At 39.9% G+C, this 21,052-nt stretch overlaps 1 protein-coding gene and 1 pseudogene across 5 annotated transcripts in view; both read left to right on the plus strand.

The window, feature by feature from the left end:
- Positions 1–21,052, plus strand: part of EDA (ectodysplasin A) — a 435,889-nt gene that overhangs the window by 102,488 nt on the left and 312,349 nt on the right. The window lies entirely within an intron of this gene.
- On the plus strand, positions 1,071–9,457 carry LOC121483027 (annotated as a pseudogene).

Below are 21,052 nucleotides of genomic sequence, written 5' to 3' on the forward strand. Positions count from 1 at the left end.
CTCTCTCTCTCAAATAAATAAATCTTTTTAAAAAAATCATTGATTTGTCAATGGAATTGAATTGAGATCCCAGAAGTATACCCATGCTTATATGGGCAATTACTATACAACAAAGGAGGCAAGAATATCCAATGAGAAAAAGAGTCTATTCAATAAATGGTGCTGGGAAAACTGGACAGCTACATTTCAAAAAATGAACCTCAAAATGGATTAAGGACCTAAATGTGAGACCTGAAACCATAAAACTCCTAGAAGAAAAAACAGGCAGTAACGTCTTTGACATCAGCCCTAGCAACATTTTTCTAGACATGTTTGCTCAAGCAGGGGAAACCAAAGCAAAAATAAACTGTTGGGACTATACCAAAATAAAAAGGTTTTGTGCAGCAAAGGAAACCATCAACAAAATGAAAAGGAAACCTATTCAATGGGAAAAGATACCTAGAAATGATATATCTAAAAAGGCATTAATATCCAAAGTATATAAAGAACTTATACAACTCAACACACAAAAAACCCCCAAATAATCTGATTAAAAAATGGATAGAGGGCCTGAACGGACACTTTTCTAAAGAAGACATGGAGATTGCCAACAGACACAAAAGATGTTCATCACTAATCATCAGGGAAATGCAAATCAAAATCATGAGATACAACCTTACACCTGTCAAAATGGCTAGTACCCAAAAGACAATAAATAAGTTTTGGAAAGGATGTGGAGAAAAAGGAACCCTCGTGCACAGATGGTAGAAATGCACATTGGTGCAGCCACTGTGAAAAACAGTATGAAGTTTCTTCAAAAAATTAAAAATAAAATTATCATATAATCCAGTAGTTCCATTACTAGGTAAGTTCCATTACTAGGTATTTGCCCAAGGAAAATGAAAATATGAATTCAAAAAGATATAGGCACTTCTATGTTTATTGCAGTATTATTTATGATAGACAAGTGTCCATGTATAGATGAATGGATAAAGATGTTGGGGTAATAAGGCCAGAGCTGTGGGTACTTTTTCTGCCTGAGGTATCTCAGATTCATCCTTAAGGAACAGAGAAATTAATACCCCAAAATATCAAAGAGACCATCTTATGCCCCACCTCCCAACCCAGCTCCTGCAAACAAATGCTCAGCATACCATCCATACAGTCATCTCACCTATAACTACAGGCTGGGAGGTAACCCAGGCACCAAGGCAGGTCATGGCATCCTCTAGTATTATGATTCCGAAACCCCCAAAGCCACCAGATAAGTCACTGATGCCCTACATGAGGTACAGCAGAAAAGTCTGGGACAAAGTAAAAGCCTCCAATCCTCACCTAAATTTGTGGGAGATTGGCAAGTTTATTGGTAGCATTTGGCAAGATCTCACTAATGAAGAAAAACAATACTATTTAAATAAAGATGAAGCAGAAAAGATAGAGTACAATTAATCTACGAAGGCCTATCATAATTCCCCCACATACCGTGCTTACATAAATGCAAAGTCATGCAGAAGCTGCTCTAGAGGAAGAAAGTCTAAGAGACAGACTTGCATGGAGAAAAGAGAACTTTACATGAATATTCAGCCTGCTGAAGATCCAGGTGATTACAGTAATGGCTTTTCAGTGAAGCATACAGCCACAACTCATTTCCAGAGAAACCACCACCTCATCAGTGAAATCCTTAGAGTGTGGTGCCAGTCTTTCAGTCAATTGTCACAACAGCTAGAATGCAGGTCTTCGAAGGATAGGACCAGTACTTAACGGTTCATCAGGGAAAACTAGAAGCAGAACTTCTTCAAATAGAGGAACAACACCAGGAAAAATAAGGAAATTAGTGGAAAGTACAGATTCATTTAACAATGAACTTAAAGGTTTGTGTGGTTTGAAAGTAGAAGTGGATATGGATATGGATATTGCTGCTGAAGTTGCATATGCAATAGAACAGGCTCAGAAAAGACAGGAAGAAAGGCGAAAGTGGCAGCAGAACAAGCTGAACACTGAGCAGCATGGTTCCTGAGGAAAAGCAAGCTGCAGAAGACATGAATAGACATTTTTCCAAAGAAGACCCAACAGATGGCCAACAGACACATGAAAAGATGCAAGTCATCACTTTCCATCAGGGAAATACAAATCAAAACTACAACAAGATATCACCTGACACCTGTCAAAACTACAATGAAGTATCACCTCACACCAGTCAGAATGGCTAAAATTAACAATACAGGAAACAACAGGTGTTGCAGGGATTTGGAGAAAGGGGAACCCTCTTACATGGTTGGTAGGAATGCAAGCTGGTGCTGCTATTCTTTTTTTTTTTAATTTTTATTTATTTATGATAGAGAGAGAGAGAGAGAGAGAGAGAGGCAGAGACATAGGCAGAGGGAGAAGCAGGCTCCATGCACCGGGAGCCCGACGTGGAATTCGATCCCGGGTCTCCAGGATCGTGCCCTGGGCCAAAGGCAGGTGCCAAACCGCTGCGCCACCCAGGGATCCCTGGTGCCGCTATTCTTGAAAACAATACAGAGGTTCCTTAAAAAGTTATAAGAAAGATTGCCTTTTGCAATGACATGGGTGGAGCTAGGAACTGTCATGCTAAACAAAATAAGCCTATGAGAGAATGACAAATACCCTATGATTTCACTCATATGTGGACTTTAGAAACAAAACTGAACATAGGGGGAATAAAAGAGAAAACCAAGAAGGAAGACTCTTAACTAAAGAGAAAAAAAACGATAGTTACAAGAGGGGAGGGTTAAATAGGTGATGGGGATTAAGGAGGGCACTTATTGTGTGAGCACTGGGTGTTTTATGTAAGTGTTGAATCAGTATGTTGTACACCTGAAACTAATATTATAATGTATGTTAACTGAAATTTAAATAAAAACTTAAATAATGTTTTTTTTTAGTTTTAATGGTGTTATGTGGTTGTTTTATTAATATTTTTCTTGTCTATATCATACCATCAAAGGCTTTTGGAACATTTAGCATCATGAACCAAATGGCACCATCACCTTTTTTATGCCATTGTGAAGATAGTACTTTTCTTTGGGTTTTATTTCTATTCTTGAACTACTGAAAGTCTCAGAGTTTAAGTTAATTTAGAAAATGCCCACTTCGGGATCCCTGGGTGGCGCAGCGGTTTGGTGCCTGCCTTTGGCCCAGGGCGCGATCCTGGAGACCCGGGATCGAATCCCACATCAGGCTCCCGGTGCATGGAGCCTGCTTCTCCCTCCGCCTGTGTCTCTGCCTCTCTCTCTCTCTCTCTGTGACTATCATAAATAAATAAAAAATTAAAAAAAAAAAAAAAGAAAATGCCCACTTCTTTTAGAGTTATCCTTTGATGGTGCACAATCTATTCTTACAAATGCCTTTCTATAGCTCACCGGGGTGCTTTCCAAAGCGATAGCCATAAACCTCCCAGTTTCCATCAACAACTTACTGAAAGTACCCTTTCCTGTATACTTCCACAAAGACTAGCTTCTTGAAAACATGATCATATATGAATATGTATTTGTTAACTTACCTTTTTTAATTTTTTAATTTAAATTCAATTAGCCAACATATAGTACATACTTAGTTTCAGATGTAGTTGTTCGATAACTTATCAGTTGAATATATAACACCCAGTGCTCAGCACATCACATGCCCTTCTTTTTTGTTTTTCACATGCCCTTCTTAATGCCCATCACCAAATTACCCTCCCCACTCCCTTCCAGCAACTTTCAGTTTGTTTCCTATAGCTAAGAGTCTCTCATGGTTTTTCTCCCTCTCTGATGACTTCCCATTCAGTTTTCCCTCAGTTACCATATGATCCTCTGCACTGTTTCTTATATTCCACATGTAAGTGAAACCGTATGATAATTATCTTTCACTGATTGACTTATTTCACTCAACATAATACCCTTCAGTTTAATCCATATTGCTGTAAATGGTATTCGTCCTTTCTGATGGCTAATATTTCATTGTGTGTGTGTGTATGCATGTGTGTGTATGCATGCCACATCTTCTTTATTCATCTGTCGATGGATATCTTCTTTCCACAGTTGGACTGTTTTGGACATTGCTCCTATGAACATTGGGACAATTTCCTCAATAAATGGTGCTGGGAAAATTGGACAGACACATGCAGAAGAATGAAACTGGACCATTTTCTTACACCATACACAAAGATAAACTCAAAATGGATGAAAGAACTAAATTTGAGACAGGAATCCATCAGAATCCTAGAGGAGAACACAGGCAGCAAACTCTATGACCTCAGCCAAAGCAAAGTCTTGCTAGACACACCTTTTTAAAATTTTTTTAAATTTATTTTTTATTGGTGTTCAATTTGCCAACATATAGAATAACACCCAGTGCTCATCCCATTAAGTGCCCACCTCAGTGCCCGTCACCCAGTCACCCCCACCCCTCTCCCTCCTCCCCTTCCAACACCCCTAGTTCGTTTCCCAGAGTTAGGAATCTTTCATGTTCTGTCTCCCTTTCTGATATTTCCCACTCATTTTTTTCTCCTTTCCCCTTTATTCCATTTTACTATTTTTTATATTCCCCAAATGAATGAAACCATATAATGTTTGTCCTTCTCCGATTGATTTATTTCACTCAGCATAATGCCCTCCAGTTCCATCCACGTCGAAGCAAATGGTGGGTATTTGTCATTTCTAATCGCTGAGTAATATTCCATTGTATACATAGACCACATCTTCTTTATCCATTCATCTTTTGATGGACACCGAGGCTCCTTCCACAGCTTGGCTATTGTGGACATTGCTGCTGTACGATCGGGGTGCAGGTGTCCCGGCGTTTTCATTGTATCCATATCTTTGGGGTAAATCCCCAGTAGTGCAATTGCTGGGTCATAGGGCAGATCTATTTTTAACTCTTTGAGGAACCTCCACACAGTTTTCCAGAGGGGCAGCACCAGTTCACATTCCCGCCAACAGTGCAGGAGGGTTTCCCTTTCTCCACATCCTCTCCAACATTTTTGGTTTCCTGCGTTGTTAATTTTCCCCATTCTGACTGGTGTGAGGTGGTATCTCATTGTGGTTTTGATTTGTATTTCCCTGATGGCAAGTGATGCAGAGCATTTCCTCATGTGCTTGTTGGCCATGTCTATGTCTTCCTCTGTGAGATTTCTGTTCATGTCTTTTGCCCATTTCCTGATTGGATTGTTTGTTTCTTTGCTGTTGAGTTTAATAAGTTCTTTATAGATCTTGGAAACTAGCCCTTTATCTGATAGGTCATTTGCAAATATCTTCTCCCATTCTGTAGCTTGTCTTTGAGTTTTGTTGACGGTATCTTTTGCTGTGCAAAAGCTTCTAATCTTGAGAAGTCTCAATAGTTCATTTTTGCTTTTGTTTCTCTTGCCTTCATGGATGAATCTTGCAAGAAGTTGCTGTGGCCAAGTTCAAAAAGGGTGTTGCCTGTGTTCTTCTCTAGGATTTTGATGGAATGTTGTCTCACATTAAGATCTTTCATCCAGGGATCCCTGGGTGGTGCAGCGGTTTAGCGCCTGCCTTTGGCCCAGGGCGCGATCCTGGAGACCCGGGATCAAATCCCACATCAGGCTCCCAGTGCATGGAGCCTGCTTCTCCCTCTGCCTGTGTCTCTGCCTCTCTCTCTCTCTGTGACTATAATACATAAAAAAAAAAAAAAAAAAAAAGATCTTTCATCCAGGGCAGCCCTGGTGGCACAGTGGCTTAGCACCGCCTGCAGCCCAGTGTGTGATCCTGGAGACCCTGGATCAAGTTCCGTGTCAGGCTCCCAGCATAGAGCCTGCTTCTCCCTCAGGTTGTGCCTCTGCCCCCCCCCCCCCAGGTCTCTTATGAATAAATAAATTAAATCTTAAAAAAAAAGGTCTTTCATCCATTTTGAGTTTATCTTTGTGTATGGTGCAAGAGAGTGGTCTAGTTTCATTCTTCTGCATGTGGCTGTCTAATTTTCCCAGCACCATTTATTGAAGAGACTGTCTTTTTTTCAGTGGATAGTCATTCCTGCTTTGTTGAATATTAGTTGACCATAAAGTTGATGGTCCACTTCTGCATTCTCTATTATGTTCCATCGATCTATCTGTCAGTTTTTGTGCCAGTACCACACTATCTTGAAGACCACAGCTTTGTAGTACAACCTGAAATCTGGCATTGTGATGCCCCCAGCTCTGGTTTTCTTTTTTAAAATTCCCCTGGTATTCAGGGTCTTTTCTGATTCCATACAAATCTTAAAATAATTTGTTCCATCTCTCTGAAGAAAGTCCATGGTATTTTGATAGGGATTGCATTAAATGTGTAGACTGCCCTGGGTAACATGGACATTTTCACAATATTCTTCCAATCCATGAGCATGGAATATTTTTCCATCTCTTTGTGTCTTCCTCAATTTCTTTCAGAAGTGTTCTATATTTTTTAGGGTATAGAGCCTTTACCTCTTTGGTTAGGTTTATTCCTAGGTATCTTATGCTTTTGGGTGCAATTGTAAATGGGATTGACTCCTTAATTTCTCTTTCTTCAGTCTCATTGTTAGTGTATAGAAATGCCATTGATTTCTGGGCATTGATTTTGTATCCTGCCACACTGCCAAATTGCTGTATGAGTTCTAGCAATCTTGGGTTGGAGTCATTTGGGTTTTCTATGCAGAGTATCATAGACACACCTTTATTTTTTTTTTTTTTTTTTTTTTTTTCCTCATCATGTGAAACTGCATTTTATTTTATTTTTTTTTTTTTTTTAACTTTTATTGGTGTTTAATTTACCAACATACAGAAAAACACCCAGTGCTCATCCCGTCAAGTTAGACACACCTTTAAAGGCAAGGAAAACAAAAGCAAAAATGAAGTACTGGGACTTAATTAAGATAAAAAGGTTTTGCATAGCAAAGGAAACAGTTGACAAAACTAAAATGCAATCTACATACTGGGAGATGATATTTGCAAGTGACATCAGATAAAGGACTAGTATGCAAGATCTGTAAAAAAACCTTATCAAATTCAACACCCAAAGAACAAATAACCGGAACAACAAATGGCAGAAGATATGAACAGAAATTTCTCTAGAGATGTCACCCCAATGGCCAACATGAAAATATGTTTCACATCACTTGGCATCAGGGAAATACAAATCAAAACCTCAAAACCTCAATGAGATACCACCTTACACCAGTCAGAATGGCTCAAATTAACAAGACAGGAAACAAATGTTGGTGAGGATGCAACGAAGGGGGGACCCTCTTACCCGTTTTAATTTTTAATCAATGTCAAATACAAAGAGTTATGTTAAGGAGTTGACTACAGCTCTGCGTGGATCAGAATGATTCAGAAGTAGTCTCCATAGTTAAGAGTAGTTACTATCTTATGAAGTAGTCATTAAAGTGAACATGGAACATACACATTATGTGTACTGCTTTTTGTTATAATTTATATTTAGTCTCCTTCTCCCCAAACCCTAGCAACCACCATACTATTCTTTGTTTCTATGAGTTGACACCTTATATACAGTATTGGAATTACGCAGTATTTGTCTTTTTGTGCCTGGCTTCTTTCACCTAGCATAATGTCCTCAATGTTTGTTCATGTTTTACATATTGTAGAATTTCCTCCTTTTTAACAATCTGAGTAATATTCCATTGTGTGTATATACTACCTTTCCTTTGTCCATTCACCTGTCAATGGACATTTATGGTGGTTTCCACATCTTGGCTGTTGTAAATAGTGTTGCAGTGATTCACATTTTTACTTTTTCCTGTAGAATCCTGCATATATTTCAACCACAAAACTTTGTGCTTCTGCCCAGTCTTCTTCCAACTCTAGACTTAATATATATGTGCATACACATACACCTCAAAATTAGCTATTTATCCATAATTCTAGGTACATAAATTAGAAAGTTAAATAAATTGATTGCATATCTAAAATAGATAGTATTGTGGTCTTGATGTGTTTACTCTTACTGAAGTTTTAAGCCAGAGAAAAAGCTTATGTATAACTAATTAAGCCAAAATTTTTGTGCCTAAGATTGCGAATCTGAGAAACCACCATGGAGCCTACACCGAAGCAAATACATGAGGGTTTATTTACAAGCTGGAGCTTGGGTCTAAGTATACCCAACACAGAGGAACAGGGACTTAGACCCTGAAAGTGGGTTTCAGCTGGGATTTTATAGGCTGGTCTAGGGGATTTTCAGAAGGGGTGGAAGAATTTCTCACGTTCTGTTTACATTTTGATGTGGGGCTTTCAAGGGCATTGAGCTCTGTTCTTATTCTAATAGGGGCTTCCTGCCCTTGGCTTGGGCTCTGTTCTTATTTTCTAGGATGTTATGCTGTATGCTGTTTTCTTCCTGTAACTGTAGTAATGTAAATTTCAGCTCTTATTCACATGGGCCTGGGATGGCTGTACTTGTGCTAATGCTGAACTTGAGGTAGAATGGCCTTGATTTTTCTTGGCCTCCACATTTCCCCCTCTCAGAGGAATCTAAGGAAGGACCCAATCATGGGTCCAGGCTGGTCTCAGAGTGAGCCAGTGGGAATGATTAAATCATGATTCAAACCAACCTTGTTGCTGTTCTTGCTCCTGTTTATGTTTAGCCAAACCTTTTCTGACTTTTGCCACAGATTCCTGGACTATTCCTGAGTGGTCAGTAAAGAAGCACCACTCCTCATTTGGGGCAACACATAACCTCCCCCCCTTGCTTGCAAAAGCCTCTCTACAGTTAAGATGCTCCCATCTTTTTAACCCTTAAAAGACTTTAAAAGCAAGGCTGAATTGGTTACACATTTTTAAATGGCTAACGGGGAAGCAACATTAGTGGGGTAAGTGAGAATGGCACAGTCTTAGCTTTATGGTATTGTCCTTGTCTGGTTGGCCTTTCCATTCTGGAACAAAGTCTTTGAGAACAGCATGTGGATAAGCTGGCCGGAAGTGGGTGTCGTGGAGCCATGGAGTAATCCCGTAGACCTTGAGAGCAGTGGGAGTGGTCAGGATCCCGATGTAGGGTCCCTTCCAGCGAGGTTGAAGTGTCTGGTGTATGTATCTCTGCACATACACCCAGTCACCTGGCCGGTATCAATGGGGGCCCGGGGGTGGCCCAGTCTCGTAGAGGGCCCTCAGCTTAGGCCACACCTGCTCATGGGTTCGCTGTAACATTTGGAGGGAGAAAAGGAGTTGGTGGTCATCAAACTCAGCAAGCACCTCAGGTTTGGATATGGGTACAGCCCAGCGTGAGATTTATACCCTCTTCCCCGGATTTTCAAGGGCCAGCGAGAGCTCACCAGACGCTGCCGGAACCGCAACGCTTTCCAAGGCATGGGCCCCTCTCTTGGGGCAAGCCCATTCCAGGGCGCCCTGCCCTTCACAAAGAAAAGAGAACTGTCCCCTGGGCTCCCGCCGGCTTCTCCTGGATCGGTTGTGTTACCGCACTGGACGCCTCGGCGCCCATCTCTGCCACTCCAGATTCGGGGATCTGAGCCCGAGTCCCTTTCGATCAGCTGAGGGCAACGGAGGCCATCACCCATCCCTTTGGAATGGTGCTCACCCATCTCTCAGGACCGACTGACCCATGTTCAACTGCTGTTCACATGGAACCCTTCTCCACGTTCCAACATGCCAGAGGCTGTTCACTTTGGAGTCCTGCTGCTAAATTGGGGATAATAGGTGGAGGAAGTCTGAACATGGCCTCGTAGGGAGTCAGTACCATCTTATATGGGGAGTTCCTCACCCAATATAGGGTGAAGGGGAGGAGAGTCACCCAGTCCCCGCCAGTCTCCAGGGCTAGTTAAGGTCTCCTTTAATCTTCTGTTTATCCTCTCTACCTGTCCTAAGCTTTGGGGCCTATATGCACAATGTAATTTCCAATCTGCCCCAAGTACTAGTGCCACTCCCCGTGTTACCTTAGAGATGAATCCTGGGCTGTTGTCTGATCCAGTCTCAGCAGGAAAGCCATACCTCGGTAAGATTTCTTTCAGCAGTTTCTTGGTCACGGTCTGTGCTGCATGTTTGGTGGGAAATGCCTCTGTCCATCCCGGCGGACAGTTTGCGGCTGTGGGATCCTTAAGACGGTTTCCTTCCGTGCATCCATCAACCATCTTTGTCCATCCTTTAATTTGTACCCAAGGTAGCTCACCTCTGCTCTGCAGATCTGGGCTTTTTTAGCTGATGCCTGGTATCCTAGAGATGCCTTGGTTTGGAGGCCCAGTATCCTAGAGCCGCTATGGTTTGGAGCAAGTCCCTGTGCTTTGCAAGCATGTGTCCTGGTCCTCCACTGCCAACAGGATATCAAATGAGGGTGCTCAGAACGGATTTCACCCAAGTCTTCGTATAAGGTCTCATCGAAGATGGTCAGTGAATTTTTGAATCCTTGTGGTAGTCAAGTCCAGGTGAGCTGGTCATTGGTATCTTTCTCAGGGTCCGTCCTTTCAAAGGCGAAGAGGTCTTGCCTCTTGGGCACTAAAGGCAGGCTGAAAAAGGCATCTTTTAAATAGAGGAGGGTGTATGGGCTTATGACCGTAGGGTACATATCCTCTACTTGTTGGTTGACTTCCCTTAAGTCCTGGACTGGCCTGTAATTAGCGGTTTCTGAACCGGCAGCAAGGAAGTGTTCCATGCTGATTGGCAAGGCCTCAATCTGCCTGAGTCTAGTAGTCACCATATGTGGGGTGTGATTCCCCTACGCTATACGAGAGGCATGAGGTATTGGCGGACCCTGACAGGGTCTGCCCCCAGCTTTAGTTCTATGTATATGGCCAGTCGGTGCCAGGCCAGCCCAATTCCCCTAGTTTCTGCCCAGGCTTGGGGAAATTCCCGCAGCCAACGGGTCAATGTCAGTCATTGGGGCTGAGGGCGTTTGGTGGAGACGATATTCATCTTCTAAACTCAGGACAAGCACCTGAATAGGGTGCCCCTCCTTGTTTAGGATTTTTACACCCCTTCGGGGTGTAAACAAATTTGTGCCCCCATCTTGGTGAGCAAATCCCAACCTAACAACGGGTAGGGACACTCAGGGATGACCATGAAGGAATGGGATACCCAGCCCATGCCGAGATCCCCAGTTCTTCGGGTAGTCCATGAGTACTATTTGATGCCCATGGCCCCTTGCACCCATGAAGTCTTGTTTGCCAATTTCCCTTGGGGTTGTAATAAAACTGAATGTTGTGCCCTAGGGTCCACTAGGAATTCAACAGGTTGCCCCTTCACTTTAAGAGTTACCCTGGGCTTGGGGATGGGTGCTGAACCCTGGCTCCCCTAGTCGTTCAGGTCCTCCATCTCTAAGATCTTGGCAGGGGCCTTAGGTCTTTTGTTAAGACAGCCTTTCACCCAGTGGCCTTCTTTGCAATAAGCACATTGGTTTTTGTTCAGCTTAGTGCGCTTCTGACAGGGACCAGGGCCATCCTCCTTACCTGTCCCTGAAGCCAGCTTCTTGAGGTACCTCCGTCTTTCCTGTGGGTCATCCATGGTTATGGCTAGCAGGATTTTGGCCAGGTTTCAGGTCTGCCAGTCACTTAGTTTGGTTTGTTGTTCTTCCGGACTTTCTTTATTATTATTGACTCTTTCCATTACTATAAATAAGTCCTGCAAGCTCTTCTCTCCTAGTATTCTCTCTAAGAAGGCAGCTGGACTCTCATCCTTACCCTGTCTTACATAACCATACCTCAGCAGATGGGTATGCTTGCGCGCAGCAGCTGGGAGACCTGCCATTAGAGTCTGGTGGTGGACCCAGAGTCTCTCCTAACCTTCAGCCGAGTTGTGCATTTTGGGGAGTAAGAAAATGGTTTTTCTCTATCCTGTCCTGCCAGACCAGGATATATGGCACCTGGTCAGGGTGGCTGTCCGGTTTGTCCCTGAAGATCATGGCCTTAACCTGTAAGATAATAGGTGAAAAGTTCGTTCTTGGGGCCATCCCACGTCAAAGGTTGGCCATTCTGACATGCAGTAAGTTTGAAATTTCCCTCTCCTTATGTAAGCAGTTATGACATTTAACAAAGACACAGTAATACAGACAAACGCACAGTTAACAAAGGCATAGTAACACAGACAAACGCACAGTTAACAAGAACACGGTAACAAAGAACAGCGCACAAACGGTTTACTCAGACCAACGCGCAAACAGCTAACAAGAACACAGTAACAGACAAACGTTCCAGTGCGGCCGCGGAGACAAGACAGAAAGTAATCCCCGAAGGGCTGGCAGCCGGCCCTCCTTACAGATGAGGACCCTGTCCTCCTTACAGATGAGGACCCCCATCCTCCTTACAGATGAGGACCCCGTCCTCCAGGCGGGGGCAAGGGACGTCTCCTCAAGACCCCTGGTCAATGGCCCACCAGTGTGTCCGCCTAAGCCAATGCCGACCTAATACAGGTTGGAATTCCTACAGGTTAGAGCTCTCAGAGAATATGCACACAAAAGTTGGAAAAAGTTGAGTGCACTCTTCAGGCGTGAAAACCCTCCAGATGGGGTCCTGGAGGTCTCTTGGATCCCGGACTAGCCCCCAAATATTGTGCCGAAGATTGCGAATCCGAGAAACTACCAAGGAGCCAACACCAATGCAAACACACGAGGGTTTATTTATAAGCTCGAGCTTGGGTCCAAGTATACCCGACACAGTAAAGCAGGGACTTGGACCCCGAAAGTGGGTTACAACTGGGTTTTTTATAGGCTGGTGTAGGGGATTTTCAGAAGGGGTGGAGGAATTTCTCAAGTTCTGTTTACATTTTGATATGGGGCTTTCAAGGGCCATTGAGCTCTGTTCTTATTCTAATAGGGGCTTCCTGCCCTTGGCTTGGGCTCTGTTCTTATTCTAATAGGGGCTTCCTGCCCTTGGCTTGGGCTCTGTTCTTATTCTAATAGGGGCTTCCTGCCCTTGGCTTGGGCTCTGTTCTTATTCTAATAGGGGCTTCCTGCCCTTGGCTTGGGCCTCTGTTCTTATTTTCTAGGATGTTAAGCTGTATGCTGTTTTCTTCCTGTAACTGAAGTAGTTAGTGTAAATTTCAGCTCTTATTCACAGGTGTCTGGGATGGCTGTACTTGTGCTAATGCTGAACTTGAGTTGGAATCGCCCTGATTTTTCTCCATCTCCACAAAATGTGTTGATAAAGGACTGGCATGCTTTTGTAGTGTTACTTTAAATAAATAAGGAATATGATGTCACTAAAAAATAATATTTGGTATATACTAATAAGTTCATCCTTATTGCACCGAAAATTACTTTTTTTACTATGTTTTCCAAAGACTGAATAGATCACAAAGCTTAAAAGGAATTGAGTTTTCTTGCAGTGGACTATGTAACTTTAAAATGATTAGTTCATTCCAGAAAGAAAACAGCTGGGAGTTAAGTTCATCCACTTTAAATTATTCTACAGTAATCAAACCATCCAAAACCTCTAGACTCAGGATACCATAGATCAGAGCCTACTTTTTGATAAACTCTTAGTAAAGTCTTGGAGACTAGAAGCAAGATAGTTTGTCACACATATGCTTCCCAAAAACTAGAATAGATTTTTCCACTATAATAGTCTATCTGATGTTATATGTTTTTTTTAAAGATTTATTTAATTTTATTAGAGCTTTGAGTTGGGGGAGGGCAGAGGAAGAGAATCTCAAGCAGACTCCTCACCAAGCACTGATCCTGACACGGCACTCCATCCACGACCCATGTGATCATGACCAGAGTTGAAACCAAGAGTCAGAAGCTCAACCAACCAAGCTACCCCAGCACCTCTGTTGTTACATGTTTCTTAAAAGTCCAAATGTAATAAGTAAGTGGAGAAAAAGAAGATGTGATCTATGTATACAATGGACTGTTATTCACTCATAAAAATGAATGAGATCTTGCAATTTGCAGCAATATGAAAAGACCTAGAGGATATTATGCTTAGTGAAATAAGAGACAGAGAAAGACAAATGCTATATGGTTTTCACTTATATGTGGAATCCAAAAAACAAAACAAGTAAACAAAGAAACAAAAAGCAGAAACAGAGCTTAAATACAGAAATTATGCTGATGGTTGCCAGAGGAGGGGAGACTGGAAGATGGGAAAATGGTTGAAGAGGAGTGTGAGATAGAGGCTTCCAGTTATAGGATGAATAAGTCTTTGGATTAAAATGTATAGCATATGGAATATAGTCAATGGTATTGTAATAGTGTTGTAAGGTAACAAATGTTAGCTATACTTTTGGTCAGCATAACATAATGTATAGACTTGTGTAAACACTATGCTGTACGCTCCTGAAAGTAATGTAACATTGTGTGTCAAGTAATATTTTAAAAATGATTGATTTCTGTTCTTTATTTTTCATTTTACTTACTTTGAACTTCATTTTCTATTTTTTGTCTAGTTTTATTAAAGTGAAGGCTTAGACTATTCAATTAAGATCTTTTGTGTTAAAAAAAAAGATCTTTTGTGTTTTTTTTTTTTTTTAGTTTTTTCTTTTGTGTTTTCTAATGTAAGCATTTAATGATATAAATTTCCCCTAAGCACTGCTCTGTAGCTGTTGAATAGGAGTGATAAGAATGCACATCCTTATTTTCTTCTTGATCTTAAGGGGGATTTATTAACTCTCTCACTATTAATTATCTTGTTAGCTTTTGGGGCACCTAGGTGGTGCATTTGGTTAGGTGTCAGACTCTTGGTTTTCATTGAGGTCATGATCTTAAGCCCTGTATCAGCCTCCACCTTCAGCATGGAGTCTGCTTGAGATTCCTTCTCCCTTTCCCTCTGCCTCTCCCACTCATTCTCTCTCTCTCTCTCTCTCTCTCAAACAAATCTTTTAAAAAAGGTATTTTGTTAGCTCTAGCGTTTTCATAGATGCTCTATCAGATGGACGAAACGGTTTTCTATTCTTATTGGTAAATAGCAAAAATTCAACTGAATAAATTTAAAGATCAAATTGGCTCCATTCCAACAATTCATTAATTGGACAGCATCATGTCTTTCAAATAAACAAAGGAGCTCTATCGAGTTGCAGAAAATGAAAAAAAAAATTAAAGACAGAGGGGGAACAGAGGAAAAATTTTTAGCCAAGAATATTGTTTTACGCAAGGTAACCCTCCCTAAGGAGAATCCTACCAGTGTTTACCTCTTAGTGCTGACCAGGACATTCCAGGTTAGCTGGTCAAGGTTATATTTCTAGGAGAAACTGAAGCTGCAATTAGGTTAGGCATTAAGTCTTGGTGGGGTTTAGCATAACTGTCTCTATTTAGGGCCTGCTGTCTCCTTTTTAACACTAGTTTGTTTAATGTTTTTATCAAGAATAGATGCTAAAATTTATCAAATGCTTTTTTTGTACCTGTGGAGATGATCATCTGCTTTTCCTTTATTCTGTTTATATGGTGAATTCCATTGATTAATTTTTGAATACTTTATTGAAGGTTTTTGCATCTCCGTTCGTAGGTTATATTGGTCTGTAGTTTCCTTGTAATGTTTTGTTTGGCTTTGGTATCAAGATAATACTATTTCCATATGAAATGAGTTGGGACATTTCTCTTTTATTTCCTGGATATTTGTGTGAAATTGGTATTATTTCTTCCTTAGATGTTTGTTAGAAGTCACCAGTGAAGCCATCTGAGCTTAAAGTTTTTCTTGTTAAATAGTTTTAAACAACAAACTTTAAAAAAAAATAGATATGTGACTATTTAGGTTATCTATTTCTTCTTCAATGAACTTTAATAGTTTCTGGGTTTTTCTTAGGAATTGGTCTATTTTGTCTAAGTTGTCAAACTTCATAGGCATAGAGTTATTTGTAGTCTTACCTTTTTATCTTTTTAATGTTTGTGAGGGTCAGTAGTGATGCCCCCTTTTTTATTTCTGATATTGGTAATTTGTGTCTTCTCTCCTATTTTCTTGGTTAGCCTGGCTGTGTGGGTTTATCAATTGTATCAATCTTTTCAAAGGACTGGATTTTGATTTGATTAAAAACAAAAATAACAGACAAACAATTTCATCAATTTCTGCTACTGTCTATATCCTTCCTTCTTGCTTTGAGTTTAATTTGCTTTCTTTCTCTAGTCTTTTAATTTTAGAGGTTAGATTACAGTCCTTTCTTCTCTTCTAATGTAAGCATTTAATAGTGTAATTTTCCTTGTTCACACTGCTCTAACTATATCCCAGAAATTTCGATACCTTCAATTTGCATTTTCATTAAGTTCAAAATATTTTACACTTTCCTTGAGAATTCACCTGTGACTTATAGGTTATTTAGATACATATCATTTAATTTCCAAATAGTTGGAGGATTTTTTTTGCATAATTTTATGTTATTTCTGGTTTAATTCCACCGTGGTTAGTGAACATACTTTGTAGGGTTTCAGTTCCTGGAAAAACTTTTTATTACACCTAGTAGGGTGGCTACTATCAAAAAATAAAAATATTTAGTATTGGTGAAGATGTAAAGAGATTGGAAGTCTTGTGTAGTCTTGGTGGTATTGTACAATAGTGCAACCACTATGGAAATTAGTATGAGGTTTTCTTAAAAAATTAAAAAATACAAATACCATAGCAATACAAATAGCAATTCCACTTCTGGATATATAACCAAAAGAATCAAAAGTCTTAAAGAGCTATATGCACATCCATATTCATAATTGCAGTATTCACAATAGCCAAAAGGTAGAAGCAGCCCATGTGTCCATTTACAGATATAGATAAACAAAATGTGGTATATACATACAATGGACCATTATCCAGGCTTAAAAAGTAAGAAAGACCCTGTGGTACCTACCATTGTGTTGGTTTTGTAGTCCCCATGCTTATATTTAAATATGGTGAGATCAAAGATATATTTGTTCAACTGATTTTCTAAGAAGCAGTAGCATACAAAAATTAGGCTGGGAAGCATACCAGCTAGATTTGAGTCTCAGTACAGATATTTACCATTTATAGTATATCGAAGATATTATTCACTAAGTTTGGTTTCCATGTTTATAAAACAGAGTACCTATTTTATAGAACTGTTGAGAGAATTGAGCAAAATGAAGGATAAAAAACTACAAGCATATAATCTGACACACAGTAAATGTCCAATAAAGGCAGTTCTTGTTATAATTATTGATAGTGGTGTTGGTGATATTACTGTTGAAAAGTAATTGTGCATGCATATTAACATTCATTGTTACACTTTATCTCAGTTCTTTGGACCTATTGCTCAAATACATTTTGAATTTGGAGCATGTAATTTAGTTCCATTTAGCTGAGTCATCATTTGACAAAAGAAAAAAGGCAAAGAACTCCTGCTGTCACATGCTACAACATAGATGGACCTTAAGGACATTATGGTAAGTAGAATAGCCAGTCATAGAAAGACAAACACTGTATGATCCCACTCATATGAGGTATCTACAGTAGTCAAATTTATAAAAACAAAAAATAGAATAGTGATTACCAGGGGCCACAGGGAAAGGTGGAAAGGAGGAGTTGTTTAATGGATATACTAGGTATAGAGTTTTGGATTTGCAAGATAAAAAGCTGGAGAACCATTGCTCTACAATGTGAATATACAACACTACTGAACTGTACCCTTAGAAATGATTAAGATGGTAAATTTTATGTTATGTGGGGGTTTTTTGTGCTTGTCCATTTTAAATAATTAAACTTTAAAAAATAGCCAATTTATAAAAAAATAAAATAAATAAAAATAAAAATCGCCAAATTATGGAAAAAACCCTAATGTCCATGGACTGATGAATGGATAAAGAAGATGTTGGTTTGTATATGTACACACACACACACACGCGCGCACACACATGCAAATGTGTGTACACACACACTAGACTATTACTCAGCCACAGAAAAGAATGAAATCTTGTCATTTGCAATGACATTGATGGGGCTAGAGAGTATTATGCTAAGTGAAATAAATCAGAGAAATACAAATATCATATACCTTCATCTGTGGAATTTAAGGAAGAAAACAATCATAGGGAAAAAAAGAAGGGAAGGGAAAAAGGAATCATAAGGAAAGGAATCATAAGGAAAAAAAGAAGGGAAAAACCAAGAAACTTACACAATAAAAAACTTGATGGTTACAAAGGGGAGGTGGGTGGGGAATGGATTAAATAGGTGATGGGGATTTAGAAGGCATGTGTCTTGATGAACCCTGGGTATATTGAATGTAAACATTGAATCACTCTATTGTACACCTGAAACTAATATACTGTATGTTAACTAACTGGAATTTAAATAAAAACTTAACAAAAAAAGAAACATGGGAAGATTCCCCCACAATTTGGGAGCTATTTAGGCAAGCAAATATTTACTATTAAGCAAAAAGACAGTGTTAAAAATGGAAAATACTCAAATATAAGGAGAATGCCTGTTCAAGTCTTTGTGCATTTATATGAATGTGATAAAAAAAGTAATTTAAAAGAAATCAAATCCAAGTGCTCACCTTTTCCTCATATGTGATCTCCTGTCTTGCCTTCATTTTGACTACATATTCCCCTCACTACAGAGCTTCATCTGCACTGACCTGCTATTTCCAGCACAGCATGATCAGCTGACTGTGAAGCTATCTAGGTCCCATTCTATGTGGGTTTTTTTTTTTTAAGCGACAATTTAAAAACCTTTTTGAGGGATCCCTGGGTGGCGCAGCGGTTTGGCGCCTGCCTTTGGCCCAGGGCGCGATCCTGGAGACCCGGGATCGAATCCCACGTCGGGCTCCCGGTGCATGGAGCCTGCTTCTCCCTCTGCCTGTGTCTCTGCCTCTCTCTCTATCTCTCTGTGACTATCATAAATAAATAAAAATTTAAAAAAAATTTAAAAACCTTTTTGAAGTTTGTTTTATGGACCAGAATATGGTCTGACTCCATAAATATTACTTGTGCAATTGTAAAGACTATGTATTTTGCTCTTGCTGGTTCTATGTCAGTTAGGTAGAGTTGGTTAATAGAATTGTGCAGTTCTATATCCTTACCGATTTTCTATCTGCTTGTTTTATTGATTGCCAATGAAAGAGTATTAAATTCTCCAACTATAGTTATTGATTTTCCTATTTCTCCTTTTCAGTTTTATCACTTTTTGCTTCATGTACCCTGAAGATCTGCTGTTAGCAGCATGCACATCCAGGATTATTACGACTTTTTTGTGTGAATTGATCCTTTTATCATTGTGCATTGTCCCTATTTATCCCTGGTAATATTCCTTGTTCTGAAATCTACTTTGTCTTCTTTTAGTATAGCTACTTCAGCTGTATTTGAATTATATGTCTTTATATTTAAAGTGGATTTCTTGTAGACAAGAACATGTAGAGTTCTTGTATTTTTATTTTTTAATTTAAATTCAATTAGTCTCAGAGGTAGAGGTCAGTGATGCATCAGTCTTATATAATACACAATGCTCGTTACATCACATGCTCTGCTTAATGTCCATCACCCAGTTACCCAATACCCCCACCCACTCTCCTTCAGCAACCCTCAGTTTGTTTAAGAATCTCCTATGGTTTGTCTCCCTCTCTCATTTTGTTTTTTTATTTTTTCCATTCTTCCCCTATGATCCTTCGTTTTGTTTCTTAAATTCCACATATGAGTAAAATCATATGATAATGGTCTTTCTCTGATTGCCTTATTTCGCTTTGGATAATACCCTATGGTTTCATCCATGTTATTCCAATTGGCAAGATTTCATTTTTTGTTGGCTGAGTAGTATTCCATTGTGCACACAGGCACACTCACACCACATCTTCTTTATCCATTCATTTATCAGTGGACATCTGGGCTCTTTCCATAGATTGACTATTGTGGACATAGCTGCTATAAACATTGGGGTGCAAGTGCCTGTTTGGATCACATTTGTACCTTTGGAGTAAATCTCTAGTAGTACAATTGCTGGGTCATAGGGTAGCCCTATTTTTAACTTTCTTAGAAACCTCCATACTGTTTTCCAGAGTGGTTCTACCAGCTTGCATTCCCACCAGCACTGTGAGGCAGTTCCCCTGCCAGCATCTGTCATTTCCTGATGTTAATTTTAGCCATTTAGACTGGTGTGAGGTGGTATCTCATTGTCATTTTGATTTGTATTTCCCTGATGCCAAGTGATGTGGAACATTTTTTCATGTGTCTGTTGGATTTGGAGTTCTTCTTTTTTTTTTTCAATTTTTATTTATTTATGAAAGTCACAGAGAGAGAGAGAGAGAGAGAGAGAGAGGCAGAGACACAGGCAGAGGGAGAAGCAGGCTCCATGCACCAGGAGCTCGATGTGGGACTCGATCCCGGGTCTCCAGGATCGCGCCCTGGGCCAAAGGCAAGCACCAAACCGCTGCGCCACCCAGGGATCCCGGATTTGGAGTTCTTCTTTGGAGAAATATCTGTTCATAAATTCTGCCCATTTCTTGTTTGGATTATTTGTTCTTTGGGTGTTAAGTTTGATAAGTTTTTTATAGATCTTGCATACTAGCCCTTTATCGAATATGTTGTTTGCAAATATCTTCTGCCAATCTCTAGGTTTTCTTTTGGTTTTGTCTGTTTCCTTTGCTATGCAAAACCTTATCTTGATGAAGTCTCAATACTTCATTTCTACTTTTGTTTCTCTTGTCTTTGGAGATGTGTCTAGCAAGAAGTTCTGTGGCCAAGGTCATACAGGTTGCTGCCTGTGTTCTTCTCCAGGATTTTGATTGATTCCTGTCTTACATCTAGGTTTTTCATCTATTTTGAGTTTAACTTTGTGTATGGTGTAAGAAAACGTCCAGTTTCATTCTTCTGAATGTGGCTGTCCAGCTTTCCCAACATTATTTGTTGAAGAGACTGTCTTTTTTTCATTGGCTATTCTTTACTGCTTCATCAAAGATGAGTTGTCCATAGAGTTGAGGGTCCATTCTGTGTTCTCTATTCTGTTCCATTGATCTATGTGTCTGTTTTGGTGCCAATATGTTACTTTCTTGATGATTACAGCTTTGTAATAGAGCTTGAGGTCCAGGATTGTGATGCCACCAGTTTTGGTTTTCTCTTTCAATATTGCTTTGAATATTTGGGGTCTTTTCTTGTTCCATACACATTTTTAGGATTATTTGTCCCAGCTCTGTGAGAAAAATTGAGGCTATTTTTAGAGACTGGCCTAGGTAGCATAGACATTTTAATAATATTTGTTCTTCCAACCCATGAGA

Source organism: Vulpes lagopus, chromosome X, assembly GCF_018345385.1.
Source record: "Vulpes lagopus strain Blue_001 chromosome X, ASM1834538v1, whole genome shotgun sequence".
Taxonomy (NCBI): Eukaryota; Metazoa; Chordata; class Mammalia; order Carnivora; family Canidae; genus Vulpes; species Vulpes lagopus.